The following is a 15,129-nucleotide window of genomic DNA, read 5'->3' as shown; positions in this document are numbered from 1 at the left end:
CCACCATGTTCAATACAGAGGTAAAGTTTAGGGCATATGCCTATTTTTCTTAGTCACTTATATTTGTTAACCAATCAGGTGGGCTGATTCAATGATCTTTTTCAGCCACAACCAGGTCACAAATCCAGGTACACAAAGAATGTCAGCTACATGCAGAGAGTAGTACCATTCAGATGATGAGTGTTGGAAGCCTAAACAACAAAATCTCTGAACTTGAGACCTTCCTTAACCTCAGGGGCAGCAACATTTATGCAGTTAAAGAAATGTGGTTCCATTGCAGTGATAGCACTCCTTGCATTCCAGGATCCAATGCCTGTCACGCATTCAGATCAAAGGGCAACAGTGGGGGAGTATCTGTATTTATTTATAATTCCATTGTTTCTCACCAGATTTCACATGGTACAAATCTGTAAATGGTTAGCGACCTAGTTATGCTCAATAAACTGCATTATAGCCAATGATGGGGTGTTGGCATAATGGTTAAGGTGTTTACCTTACAGACATAAAATGCAGGGTTTAACTCTCAGATGAAGTAGTTGGATAGGCTTAAAATGGCCCACAAGGGCAGTTAGCCTATTACTAACCTATGAACCTATGATAGCTCCCCATCGTTGACCCCTTCTTAGCATATGGAAGGGTAGCAGCCAAAGTAAATGCATTTCCTTTTGGTGACTTCCACTATCCACACAGAAACTGTCAAACATTTGCTACCAACAGGAAGTATGCCCAGAGATTTCTGGACTTTGTAAATGCCATTGTAGTTGACCAAATTGTCCCCCTACCCATGAGAGTTGTTAATCTTCTTGATCTTGTCCTTACAAACATTTCTCCTAATTGCACCAGGCCTCTTATTACCCCACCCTAGTCAAATATGATCATCCTGCTGAGATCTTCTCTATGAAGGCCCTTTTTGTGACCCGTGATAACTCCTCTACATTCAGGGATTACCCCAGTAAAAATTATTTACTATTTACTGATCTTTTCGACAATCACAAGTGATGGAACTCAACAAATCTTGTAATCAAAAGTGCTGCTGCTTACTCTTCTGAATTTTATCTGTTCTGATCAATGTATTAATGCCTCTGTATCTGTCTAGGGTAAGCATAATAGCAAGTTCATAACTAAATCCATGTAATGGAAATACTGCATTAACAAACTCTGTAATATAAAGAAATAGTTCCTGGCCATCATTAAAAGATGTAAATTTATCATCATAAAATGGATTTAAAATTAGTAAGTCTACAAAACTTACCATTAGGAAATGCCAGGCTGAATATTAACTTACGGTTGCCACTAATTCAAATAATTACCATAAGGCCTTCTTCAGCTATATTAAACAGCAATTCTGTACTGAACTTATCTCTAATGGCACCTTCTTTCTTAACCCAATGACTTTTTTTTGTTTGTTTTGTGCACCTGTATCTTACTGGACAAATTTTCTTCTAACTTCTCTCCCCCACACTCTTTTCCCCTCTCTCCCATCTATTCCACTTCACATTTCCCCTACTGAGAACAGTTTGGGCCAAGTCCTTTTGTCTCTTTCTAAAATTAAATACACTACTTCCATGGCTCAGTAATACTCCTAGATGAAAAGTGTAAAGTCCTGCTTAGGAAAACCACATCATTAACTCTTCATTGCGCATCTTTGCTGGTTATGACCCTGAGGAGTGGTGAATGGCAGTTGTGGTGCCCTTGCATTTAGGTGGTCCCACTACGGATCTTGGGAATTACAAGTCTATTAGTCTCACTAGTACTATATGAAAACCTTTGGAACATATTATAGCTCAACAAATAAATATTGATATAGGTGATCTTATATCCCTGGAAATTCATCTTTCAACTTTTTAAAAGGCAGATAATGCCCTTTCAACCTGGTTGAGTTCTTTGAAAGGGTTACTGAGGCTACAGATAAGGGGCATACAGACCTTACTGCTTATCTAGACCTTACCAAATCCTCTGACACTTTCGTCCTTGTTGGGATCAATGGCAAACTCTCCCAAATCAAGATTAAGCCATACAGAGCTCACTGGATTAATAACTGCCTGTCTGGTCAGGGGTATTTGCTTCACACAGAAGACAGAAAAATGTCACTAGTCATGTCCCAGAATGCTTTCTCCTGGATCCCCACCTATTTGGTATATATCTATGTGACATTAAAGCCAATATCAAAGGACTTTGGCTAACCATGTTTGCTGATGGATCGCAAACTGGGGGTGGTTATCAAATCCCATTCTGATACTCAAATTCTCCAACAAGGGCTGGAGCAAAGAAATATTTGGTGCACCCTTAACGCCAAGAATTGCAGCATAGTTTCCTTTAGTATATCTAGCATCACTTCTGCTTAAAATATAGATAATATTCCACTTTAATCTGACGCAGTCATCATAAACATGGGTACATATGTTGATAACGGACACTTTTGACAACAATGTCTCTTTCAGGGTTAGAAAATCCTTCTGTGTTGCACATTTTGTTCTTGGTGGCATCTCTTCAAGGTCCAAAGAAGTTATAGTCTCATTTTATTCATTCCTTATTATGCCACTCACTAAATAAAATGCACCCTTCAGCATGTACCTCACGAAGCACCTACATCAGCTTGAGAGACCTCAACATTGGCTATTGGACTGAAAAAAGTCAGTTTATATCCCAATCACCAAAAAGGTCTTAGTACCTTTAGTTACTCATTTCTGTGTCATGCAAACTCCTTAATGGTGATCTCTGCTTTGCCTTCCATGGTATGAATGACCAAGCACTCTTTGAACTCATTCATGTAAATAGAACAAGTGGTAAAGCAAACACCCATTTTAGAGACATAAGCCTACACTAACACATCAACAAGACTTCATGGTGTAATTGACTCCTAACTCCAACAAATGCCCCATTTCTGGACTAGGCTACCCTTACATATCAAGTAGAGTACTTCTCAAGTAACCTTTAAAACCAGTCTGGATGACTGGATGAATGATCACAATTTTTTACCTGGTATATGGGAAGAATTTATTTATTTTTTTAATCCAAAGACTGTTTAATGAAAATTTCTAAGTTCTTTTGTCCCACTAAATTGTTACAGGACTTATTTTTTTTCTCCATCAACTTTTTATTGAAATATATATAAGAACATAAGAATCCAACAAAGCAAACTATTTACATGAGTGCCTAGATTAATATAGTCAGAAGAAAAAAAAAGTCATCAGGGTATAAAATAAATCATATAGTTTTTCAGAAAATCTTCTTAATGGAGAGACTGTTGGTTTCCTTGCAGTATTGAGGATGGTGGTCTCTTTTGGCTGTAACCTTAGTAAGAACCTATGAATCTATGAACCCATGATAGAATTAAAGATATAATAATATAACTTAATGTCTCTTAAGGCAGGTATGTACAAAGAATGCAGTTGTATAGACAGGAGGATTACAAGCACAAGACATTCAAGTGTAGTAATGTTCTGCATGAATCTGACAAGCGGAAGGACACAGCTTTTGTCATAAAGAGTGTTTGTTGCACATGAAACAAGTTATACAAAATATAGTCATTTTACCACCAGAGGAAATGGTGTGTACATTTCAGGAATTGTGACCATGTTTTCCTGCAGTTGCAGTGCATTTTATCACGTTTTGTGCTGGATACAGCAGGAAGTTTTCTATAAGATTATTAAATCTACCTCAGTTACCTCCAACATTTTCTGGCTTATAAGCTTATTTCACTGAAAAATTGATGAAAACAGGTAGAGTCATTATATATATATATATATATATATATATATATATATATATATATATATATAATAAGCTGAGGTTTTGGAAGGTGTATGTGGGGGGTTATCCATCTTCAAAAAGAAGACAAACATACTAGGTATAACACAACTAATCGAAATACCCAAATGTCAACAACATGATTTCATACAATATATGAATAGTATTTTATTAGTTGTACAAAATTAGTAAAAAGCAGATTAAATAGAAAATGCCAGTATTAGAAACGTTACTCACAAAAACTGCAGAAGTTAATACTTTCAGGTATTATTAGTCTTTTTCATGACTGCTTTGGAGTATGAAATCTAAATTAACCCTTTTACAGCAAGTAATGGCTTATGTTCACACCCATTAATAGTGTTAGAATATTCCCTGGAATAATGTTAGAATATTCCCTGGAATTCAGAAATCAGTTATACTCTGGTAAACTGCTACCACCACAAGGTGCAGTTTGCACAGTTACATAAAATCTATTCAATACCTTATTATGAGCTACTTTGCTTGACTTGAATCATATGCAATTATCACAAGTGCTAAAAATAACTTTTTGGTAGTAGTTATTACTGGCAACAAATGCATGTAGTTGGTACAGACCCTCATCATTCACTGTCCCACGCATATGCAGTAATTCAGAGGCGCACACACACACACACACACACACACACACACACACACACACACACACACACACACACACACACACACACACACACACACACACACACACACCTACTCTTCTGATCCCCTAACTAACTAATATCCCCTCCTGTGACCACCTAGGAGCACACAATCTCACATATAACCATGTAGTCACCTAAGACCATTCATACCCCTGCAGACATACACATGCAATGCCACACAACATACGTAAACTCACACCCCGCCATCACTACATCTCTGCTTCATCTTCCTTAACATTATCTGTAATATGCTCTGGGATATATAAATGCACTATTTACATTGCTGCTTATACGTGCATGTGGCTAGGCCAATGTATATGATGAAAACCTCCTTGCTGCAGCTGCAGCTCAGCCCCATGGCTACATCATGTCAGATCATTTCACAGGCAGAGTTAAGTAGTAGCATCAGAGGTAAATTTAAAGGTGCAGAAGCACCTCTGGTAGTTGTGATGCTTTGGTGTGCATAAGCTGACGATGTTGATGTAATGTACTCCAATATACATTCATAGAAATATGAAATAAATGGACAAATAGTACTGATGACTGGTGGTGGAGTACAGGTTACACTACAGGAACATAATCCACAGAGACAGATATAAAAGTTTGCAAATGGAGTTGTGCAACAAAGCATGTCAGAAAAGCAGAACAGAAAAGGACAGCATGGAAATACATGAATGTAGAATAATGTGAAATCTACGCAGGATAGGTGGGGTATAGTCAGGTAACATATGTAGAATAATGTGAAATCTACACAGGATAGGTGGGATATCAAAGTTTGAACTATTGACCTGTATTGACTGTAATGTTACTTTCATTCAAAAAGGAAAATATGATACCCTCAGAGGAACCAACTCATCAGTTCATTGCACTTGCCAGGTAACATATGTAGAATAATGTGAAATCTACACAGGATAGGTGGGGTATAGTCAGGTAACATATGTAGAATAATGTGAAATCTACACAGGATAGGTGGGATATAGTCAGGTAACATATGTAGAATAATGTGAAATCTACACAGGATAGGTGGGGTATAGTCAGGTAACATATGTAGAATAATGTGAAATCTACACAGGATAGGTGGGGTATAGTCAGGTAACATATGTAGAATAATGTGAAATCTACACAGGATAGGTGGGGTATAGTCAGGTAACATATGTAGAATAATGTGAAATCTACACAGGATAGGTGGGAGTATAGTCAGGTAACATATGTAGAATAATGAAAAACACACCACAATGGGATTGAATCAGGTTACATATGTAGAATAATGAAATCTACACAGGATAGGTGGGGATAGTCAGGTTGTATGTGTAAAAGGTGTCTTAGCACACACATATGTAGAATAATGTTATGCATATGCAGACTGCAAACTGTACATTGCAGGTAACATATGTAGAATAATGTGAAATCTACACAGGATAGGTGGGGTATTCAGAGCACCCAAGCAAAGCATTGGTGCAGTAAAAATAATTGCATAAACACACTGAACAATCAAGGAGAATATAGACATTAACTGTACTTTATTTTTGATTGATATACCCATTGATGTAGAATAATGTGAATACACTGGATAGGTGGGGTATAGTCAGGTAACATATGTAGATTTCTCCATTTTTCCACAGGATAGGTGGGGTATAGTCAGGTAACATATGTAGAATAATGGAAATCTACACAGGATGGGTGGGGTATAATCAGGTGACAATCTCATACAACACATAGGTGGGGTATAGTCAGGTAACATATGTTTATAATGTCCTTTCTGGGCATGTGTATATGTAGTTATGTCTATCTATGTTTTGGTCAGGTAACATATGTATAATAATGTGAAATCTACACAGGATAGGTGGGGTATAGTCAGGTAGGACATAGATGAATAATGTGAAATCTACACAGGATAGGTGGGGTATAGTCAGGTAACATATGTAGAATAATGTGAAATCTACACAGGATAGGTGGGGTATAGTCAGGTAACATATGTAGAATAATGTGAAATCAACAGGATGGGTGGGACAAATCAGGTAACATATGTAGAATAATGCCAAATCTACTGACATAATTTACAAAGGATGGTGGTATAGAAGGTAACATATTAGAATAATGTGAAATCTACACAGGATAGGTGGGGTATAGTCAGGTAAAAAAGAAATATGCTAGAATGGATTGGGATAGTCAGATGATTTTATTACTGAGATTTAGTCAGGTAACAAATGTACTAATAAGGCATATCACAGGATGGGGTATAGTCAGGTAACATATGTAGAATAATGTGAAATCTACACATTTCATGGGAACAGTAAGCCATAAAACAAAGAAGAATAATGAAATCTACACAGGATAGGTGGGGACCACTGTCAGGTAACATATGTAGAATAATGCCAGAGAAACACAGGATAGGTGGGGTATAGTCAGGTAACTGTGAGAATAATGTGAAATCTACACAGGATAGGTGGGGTATCAGGTAACATATGTGAGAATAATGTGAAATCTACACAGGATAGGTGGGGTATAGTCAGGTAACATATGTAGAATAATGTGAAATCTACACAGGATAGGTGGGGTATAGTCAGGTAACATATGTAGAATAATGTGAAATCTACACAGGATAGGTGGGGTATAGTCAGGTAACATATGTAGAATAATGTGAAATCTACACAGGATAGGTGGGGTATAGTCAGGTAACATATGTAGAATAATGTGAAATCTACACAGGATAGGTGGGGTATAGTCAGGTAACATATGTAGAATAATGTGAAATCTACACAGGATAGGTGGGGTATAGTCAGGTAACATATGTAGAATAATGTGAAATCTACACAGGATAGGTGGGGTATAGTCAGGTAACATATGTAGAATAATGTGAAATCTACACAGGATAGGTGGGGTATAGTCAGGTAACATATGTAGAATAATGTGAAATCTACACAGGATAGGTGGGATATAATCAGGTAACATATGTAGAATAATGTGAAATCTACACAGGATAGGTGGGGTATAGTCAGGTAACATATGTAGAATAATGTGAAATCTACACAGGATAGGTGGGGTATAGTCAGGTAACATATGTAGAATAATGTGAAATCTACACAGGATAGGTGGGGTATAGTCAGGTAACATATGTAGAATAATGTGAAATCTACACAGGATAGGTGGGGTATAGTCAGGTAACATATGTAGAATAATGTGAAATCTACACAGGATAGGTGGGATATAGTCAGGTAACATATGTAGAATAATGTGAAATCTACACAGGATAGGTGGGGTATAGTCAGGTAACATATGTAGAATAATGTGAAATCTACACAGGATAGGTGGGGTATAGTCAGGTAACATATGTAGAATAATGTGAAATCTACACAGGATAGGTGGGGTATAGTCAGGTAACATATGTAGAATAATGTGAAATCTACACAGGATAGGTGGGGTATAGTCAGGTAACATATGTAGAATAATGTGAAATCTACACAGGATAGGTGGGATATAATCAGGTAACATATGTAGAATAATGTGAAATCTACACAGGATAGGTGGGGTATAGTCAGGTAACATATGTAGAATAATGTGAAATCTACACAGGATAGGTGGGGTATAGTCAGGTAACATATGTAGAATAATGTGAAATCTACACAGGATAGGTGGGGTATAGTCAGGTAACATATGTAGAATAATGTGAAATCTACACAGGATAGGTGGGATATAGTCAGGTAACATGACGTACAGACCTGCACCAGACAATGTCAAAGTTTGAACCATTGACCTGTATTGACTGTAATGTTACTTTCATTCAAAAAGGAAAATATGAACCAGCTCATCAGTTCATTGCACTTGCCAGGATATCCACCACTATGTCCTAGCAAGGACAGATGCTGTAGCAGTCAGAGTAAACACATTGTGTAATAACAAACACATATCAGGGAAATGTATCTCATGTGCAGAATGAAATGAAGAAAGAAAAACACACCACAATGGGATTGAACCCATTACTTTCCTACAAAACTGCACTATACCCATCGAGTAGCAAGTGGAGATACTGAAGTTGTCTGTGTAAAAGGTGTCTTAGCACACACATATCAAGAAAATGTAATGCATATGCAGACTGCAAACTGTACATTGCAAAACATTAACATACAACACTCGGGGATTCAGAGCACCCAAGCAAAGCATTGGTGCAGTAAAAATAATTGCATAAACACACTGAACAATCGAAGGAGAATATAGACATTAACTGTACTTTATTTTTGATTGATATACCCATTGATGCCTAGCTAATTTGCATAACTGAGTAGTATGTCCCATTGATTTCTCCATTTTTCCATAGGACATGGAGTCCCATTTGATGGTCATCAGCATTACTCACTGACAACTCTCATACAACACATAACAGCAGGAAGATGATTTTTTATAAATCCTTTCTGGGCATGTGTATATGTGTTATGTCTATCTATGTTTTGGCCATATTATAAATTGGAAAGGTATTCGCATGTAGGACAGAGATGAAAAGAGAAAGCAAGCAGAAGGTACAACATAACGTAGGCAAGCAGGACAGAGATGGTATAAGGGCACATATCTGTCAACTTGTTATCTCAACAGGGGTAGACAAATCTGTGTATAAATTTATTTAGAAAGTGCCAAATCCCCTGACATAATTTACAAACTGGTGATAGAATGTTTCCTTTTAGGCAAATGGAACACAGGATAGCCTAAAAAAGAAATATGCTAGAATGGATTGGGACCGATGATTTTATTACTGAGATTTTCTGGACAAATGCACTAACAAGGCATATCACAGAAACAGTCATAGCAAAGGTTTCTGAAAAACACATTTCATGGGAACAGAAGCCATAAAACAAAGAAAATAAAAATATATACAAATAGATTTGGACCACTGTCACTCTCTGGACCATTGCTTTAGCATGTCATGCCAGAGAAACACTCATAGGTTAGTACTAGGCTAACTGCCCTTGCGAGCCATTTTAAGCCTAGCCAATTATCCCTTGTGAGACTCAAACCCTTCACCTCATGTGTGTGTAAGGCAGACACCTTAACCATTACGCCACCCTCATAACAAGGGGCATGTACATTGCTGGAAAACGCACTTAAAGAGAGTGTTAGAACAGTGTTGGTGTGTGTAAACGGCACATTGTAAAGTAACAAGCAAGCATAATGGCATTAAAACACCCTACTCAATGTATTGACATTACACAAATCACTTTTATAAGTGTTACATGCAGATATGTTTACTTTAATTCAGATTTGCATTGTAAGTGATTAGAAGATAAGACAATTTGTTTTGCAGACTGATGCAATGTACACCTCAATGGATTTGAACTTCTGTCTGTCTAACTGATGTTCTCCAGACCAGTACATTAACACATGAAGTCTCAGAAAAATGTGTAGTATGGCTAACAGAAAACACACACTTCAAGAGTGTTAGAACAATGTTGAAAACTGAAAAATGAACACTGTTAAACAACATACAACAATCAGGGGATTAAAACCCTAACCCTTTGTATTGGTAATGTGTACTTCACTTAGAAATGTTTACATATGTTATGTTTACCTTATTTTACATTTGCATCATTAGTGATTATTGCAGGATATCACTGGATATTTGGACACCTGAGAGCCAAACTAACATTCTCTAAAACTGCATTAGCAAGTGCAGCCACAGAAACACTTACAGTGAAGTTGTCAGAAAACAAACATTTCAAAGAGCAAGTTAGAACAGTGTTGAAGACTAAAAATATGCATTGTTAAAACAGCATACTACAATCATAGGATTAAACCCTCCTTCCCCCCAACCCACTTTATTGACAATGTTCACATCTATGCATGAGTACACTGATCCATGGAAGGTGTTATATAAACATTTTTTACCTTATTTTATATTTGCATGGTAAATTATTAGTGCATGATGTGGATTTTTCTTCTTTTTCTTGTCATTAGACAAGAAATGCTATTTCTCTTAGTTTTTTTTTTAATTTCTCCAGTTCTTCTGGGTTTCTAATACCATGATGGGAATGTAACCCATTCCTACGTCAAAGGATGATTAAAGTTCATGAAGGTGTTAGCCAGACGTGCTCTTCACAGCACCATCATTGTGCCCAGTAATGATTCCTTCTGAAATTCATATGGAGTTACATGTATATGTTACTTATACATCTAACTCCATATCATTCCTTCTGAAATTCATATGGAGTTACATGTATATGTTACTTATACATCTAACTCCATATCATTCCTTCTGAAATTCATATGGAGTTACATGTATATGTTACTTATACATCCAACTCCATATCATTCCTTCTGAAATTCATATGGAGTTACACGTATAAGTAACATATCTGAGTATGATTGTAAAATCTTTTTTATAAGACCTGTTGCTCCTACTGCCATTGGAATTGTCTGACTATCCATCTTCCACAGCATCTTAATAGATTCGTTGCAGCCTCACTGATATTTTTTTCTGAGTACTTACCTGCTGGTTCTTGTTCTCTGGGGTGTCATCCTGCTTCATTCGCTCTATGGGCTCACTTTGCTCCCCTGCCCTGCTCCCTAATCCCTCCCACCCCTTCTATCTCTACATTTAAAGCTGTCCACACCACACTCCTTCCTCTACCAGCTTCACCCCATCATCTCCTTCCTCTGTTAGCACCACCCTCCTCACCTATACACTCCATCTCTCAGGATATTCCTGTTATCACACTAACACCCTATCTGCATACTACTCCCCTTCCTTCATTTCAACAAACTTTTTTCTCACTTCAAATCATCCACTTTAGTTTGTCTGATTAACTCTCTAATAATCTCTAATCTAAAATGATTCTCCTTACTCTCCTATCACTAATGCTCCTCTGCTTCTCTTCACTGTCATCACATCTAGGCCCTATCCAACCTGTTCTAAGCTCTCCTACAGACACTACATCTTACACCAATAACATACATCACTACTCCCTACGCATCACTTCTCATCTCTTTCACACAGATATTATTCTGTTCTTTAAACCCAAACTACATGTACTGACAGTTTAACTAAAATGAAATTCTGTCTTTACTACATAATCTTGAAATTTCTCCTTCTCTGTGGTGACATCCACCCTAACCCTGGTCCCAACACCTCACAATCCACATCTTCAACCCATATTCCAAGTACACAAAATATTCTTAAATTTATCTCAGTAAATGCACATAGCATGTGCAACGAAATGTCTGAGTTGCATGCTTGAATGACTGCAAAATCTCCTGATATTCTAGTAATCACTGAAACCTGGCTTAAACCACACATAAAGGATATGGAAGTACTTCCTCCAGGCTTTTAGTATGTTCAGGGCTGACTGACTTAAAAGAAAATAAGGTGGTGTTGCAGTAATATATCCTGCTTCTATTGCCCTAACCCCTCACAACCAATCCATACCCTCCTTTGACAAAGCCGAACTATTTATCATCTACCTTCAATTAAACAATAATAAAAGTCTCTGCCTTATAGCTTTATACATACCCCCTGGCAATATCTTATCATCTTTGGAAAGTATCCTATCTTGGGTATTACAAAATCTCTCTCTAGAAACAGTAATATTAGGTGATGTCAGCACTGACTGGCAGAAACTTAACTCACAATTTCCCACATATAGCATAAACCTATTTGGATTTTCTCAACTAATTATTCACCCAACCTTTACCAGTGCCACTAACCAAAATGGATCAATAATTGATTGGATTTTGGTCTTCCATCCTAACAATTTCTCTCAGTCCAAAACACTTCCAGCCTCTATTAGTATTCACCAACCCATCTGTACAACTAGACTTGTTTCACATTCATGTAGACAACACAGCTACAAGGCAGTATGAAACCTGTCCAACTTTGACCAGCAGGCCTTTACAAATTTACTAAATTCCATCAATTGGTCCTTCCTTAAAAACGTACCACTAGATGATGCAGTTGAACAATTTCATTCTACATTCCTAAACATTTTAGACAATTTAGCTCCCAACAGGAGGAAAAGAGTCAAAAACTCATGCAAAAACAGACAAGGCTTGGACAACTTACCTAAAACATAAGACTCACAGTAATTTACAGCATGTCAAAGCACTGTGTAACCTTGTAAAGAAACAGGTTAATTTAGACAAAAAACAGTTCTATGCAAAGCCACAAGATCAGCACAAATCCAGTCCATAAACCTTCTGGCATACTATCAAAAAAATCGTAACCCCAGGAAGTCAGTCCTCCCCCCAACCATCCTGTGTTAGTACCTCTCCTGACATAACAACTGAGTTTAACTCTTTCTTCATTGATAGCATAGCTTCCTTCACTAACACATTCCCTCCAACACCCTCTACCCTCTGTCAGCCTCCTATTACCTGTCACTCCACATTTTCATTTCAATTGGTTTCTACTTCCTTTATCAAATACCTCCTGTGCAAGTTCAGGCCAGTCTGCAGACAGATATCCTAACAGATTTCTAAAAATGTCTGCTGACTCAATCAAAAATTCTAGAGAAATGTATCTATAAGCAACTTCTTCAATACCTCCTTGGCAATAATCTTCTCTCTCACACCCAACATGGATTCAGACCAGTACACAGCACTATCACTGCTCTACTGTCCTTTACTGACACTGTCAACAAAGCTCGTGACTCAGGAAACTTTGTCTCTTCTCTGTTCTTAGGTCTATCCAAAGCCTTTGATACTGTCTCCCACCCCAAACTGTTATCCCAGCTATCTCTTCTGGGCTTGACCAAAAACATCCTTACAATGGTTCACTAGCTAGATCTCTAACAGATATCAATCTGTCAAATGGAACTGTACCTTCTCTGCTTACTTACCAGTCAGCATTGAGGTACCCCAAGGCTCAATACTAGGTTCACTCCTCTTCAAAATTGTTGTTAACAATCTTAATACTGCCAGCAAAAAAGCCACCCTAATTAAATATGCTGATGACTCTACATTAATCTGCTCTGCCAGGACTGTCTCTGTTCTATAGAGTTAAATGCAAGAAGCATTCAATTCTGTTGAGTCTTGGCTCACCAACAACCATTTGCTACTTAACTCCAAAAAAACTATACTTCTACTATTTTCACCAAAACACTTTTCTCTAGATGCCTCTAACTTTGCTATTACCTCTCAGAACAATACTTTAATTAATGTGATGTCACATAACAAAACTGTTAGGTGTAACTATTGTCAACAATCTTAAGTTTGGCCTACATATCAGCAACTTCATAAAAAAAAAAAAAAAAACAAAACAAAAAAAAAAAACTAATCAAAAATTGAGCATGATGTATAGGGCTAAGAAATTCATCTCCGACTAACCCTTGGCACAACCTTTCTCTTACCCTCCCTTCTATATGCTTCACCTATCCTAACCAATCTTCACTCATCCCTCAAAGCAAAACTTAGTCAATATTATAATAAAGTAGCTAAATTTGCCACAGGGCAGGCCCACTACTCTCACCATTGTTATGCTCTCAAGTCCATAAATTGGCTCAAACTACCCCACTTTCTTACCTTTAATCAACTAACATTAACTCACAAATTACTGTACAACTTCTCATTTTCACAAACTACATCGTCACTACTACAACACTATATCCCATCTCGTGACCTATGCTCCTCTCACAGGTATCTACTATCTATTTACAAACCTCAAAGATCTAACGGGGTTAGTCTGTACTCTCACTGTGTTGCCAACTCATGGAATAGCATTCCAGAAGTACTCAGACTTATACCCAACTACTATTCCTTCAAGTCTAGGCTGAAAGAACAGCTAACCAGTAATTGGATCTGCCCATGCTCCATGCCATCCTAGTAGTCTTCTCTTCCCCACCCTTAATAGACTTTCTCTTGATACATTCTACTTCTCTTCCTGCTTTACCTACTTTCTAACCTTTTCTTACTTTAATTGCTTAAAATTCTAATGTCCTTTCTTTATATTATTAAACTAACCTTTCTCCGTCCCAAAATTTGACTGAATTCTCCTGTAAGAAAAAGTATATGGCTTTTATGACATGCACATTAGGAACTCTCTTCCTACCTTGTATATAATGTATGGTCAACTTTATTGCTTGCCTTTATATTTTGTTTATTTTGTATTTCACATATTGTACTACTTTATTGTCTCAATATTTGTAACCATCGTTCAATTTACTTCCCTTTATGTGTACTGTGGAGCATTTCTCCCCAGGCCTTCTCTGAAAAAGGGCTCATATCCCATTGGACTTTCCCGGTAAACAAATGTCAAATAAATACATAACTAAGTAAATAAATAAATTTCTGCCTGCAAATCCTGGTATTTTATGACTATGTGTTTTACTCTACATAAGACACTGTAGTCACTAGGTGTAGCAATTTTAATGATCAATGCTACTTTTGTCTTCTTTTCATAGACTACAATATCCTGTTTTCTCACATATCTTTTTTGAAATGTTGGTAATGGGTGATCCCATGTGATATAAACTTCATAATTTTCTATAATGCTTTGTAGCTCATGTTTCCATTGTTTTTCATCTACTTTAATATTACAATGTTTTCTCAATCCCCAATGCAACAGTCTTGCCACATTATTATGCCTTTCAATATACAGTCCTTCTACCATTAGTATATCACAACCAGCAACGAGATGTGTGACTATTTCCAATTTTGCTTTACAAAACCTACATTTGTCTGTTTCTCCCACATGTTCAATGGACTTTGTAAACCAATATAT

General features: G+C 37.1%; 1 protein-coding gene across 4 annotated transcripts in view; it reads left to right on the top strand.

The window, feature by feature from the left end:
- The window catches only part of ASB5 (ankyrin repeat and SOCS box containing 5), a 685,704-nt gene that overhangs the window by 425,825 nt on the left and 244,750 nt on the right, over positions 1–15,129 (top strand). The window lies entirely within an intron of this gene.

Source organism: Protopterus annectens, chromosome 2.part1 (genome assembly GCF_019279795.1).
Source record: "Protopterus annectens isolate FY-2018-M chromosome 2.part1, PAN1.0, whole genome shotgun sequence".
Lineage (NCBI taxonomy): Eukaryota > Metazoa > Chordata > Ceratodontiformes > Protopteridae > Protopterus > Protopterus annectens.
The sequence above is the reverse complement of the archived record's forward strand: the minus strand, read 5'-3'. Positions and strand labels throughout refer to the sequence as shown.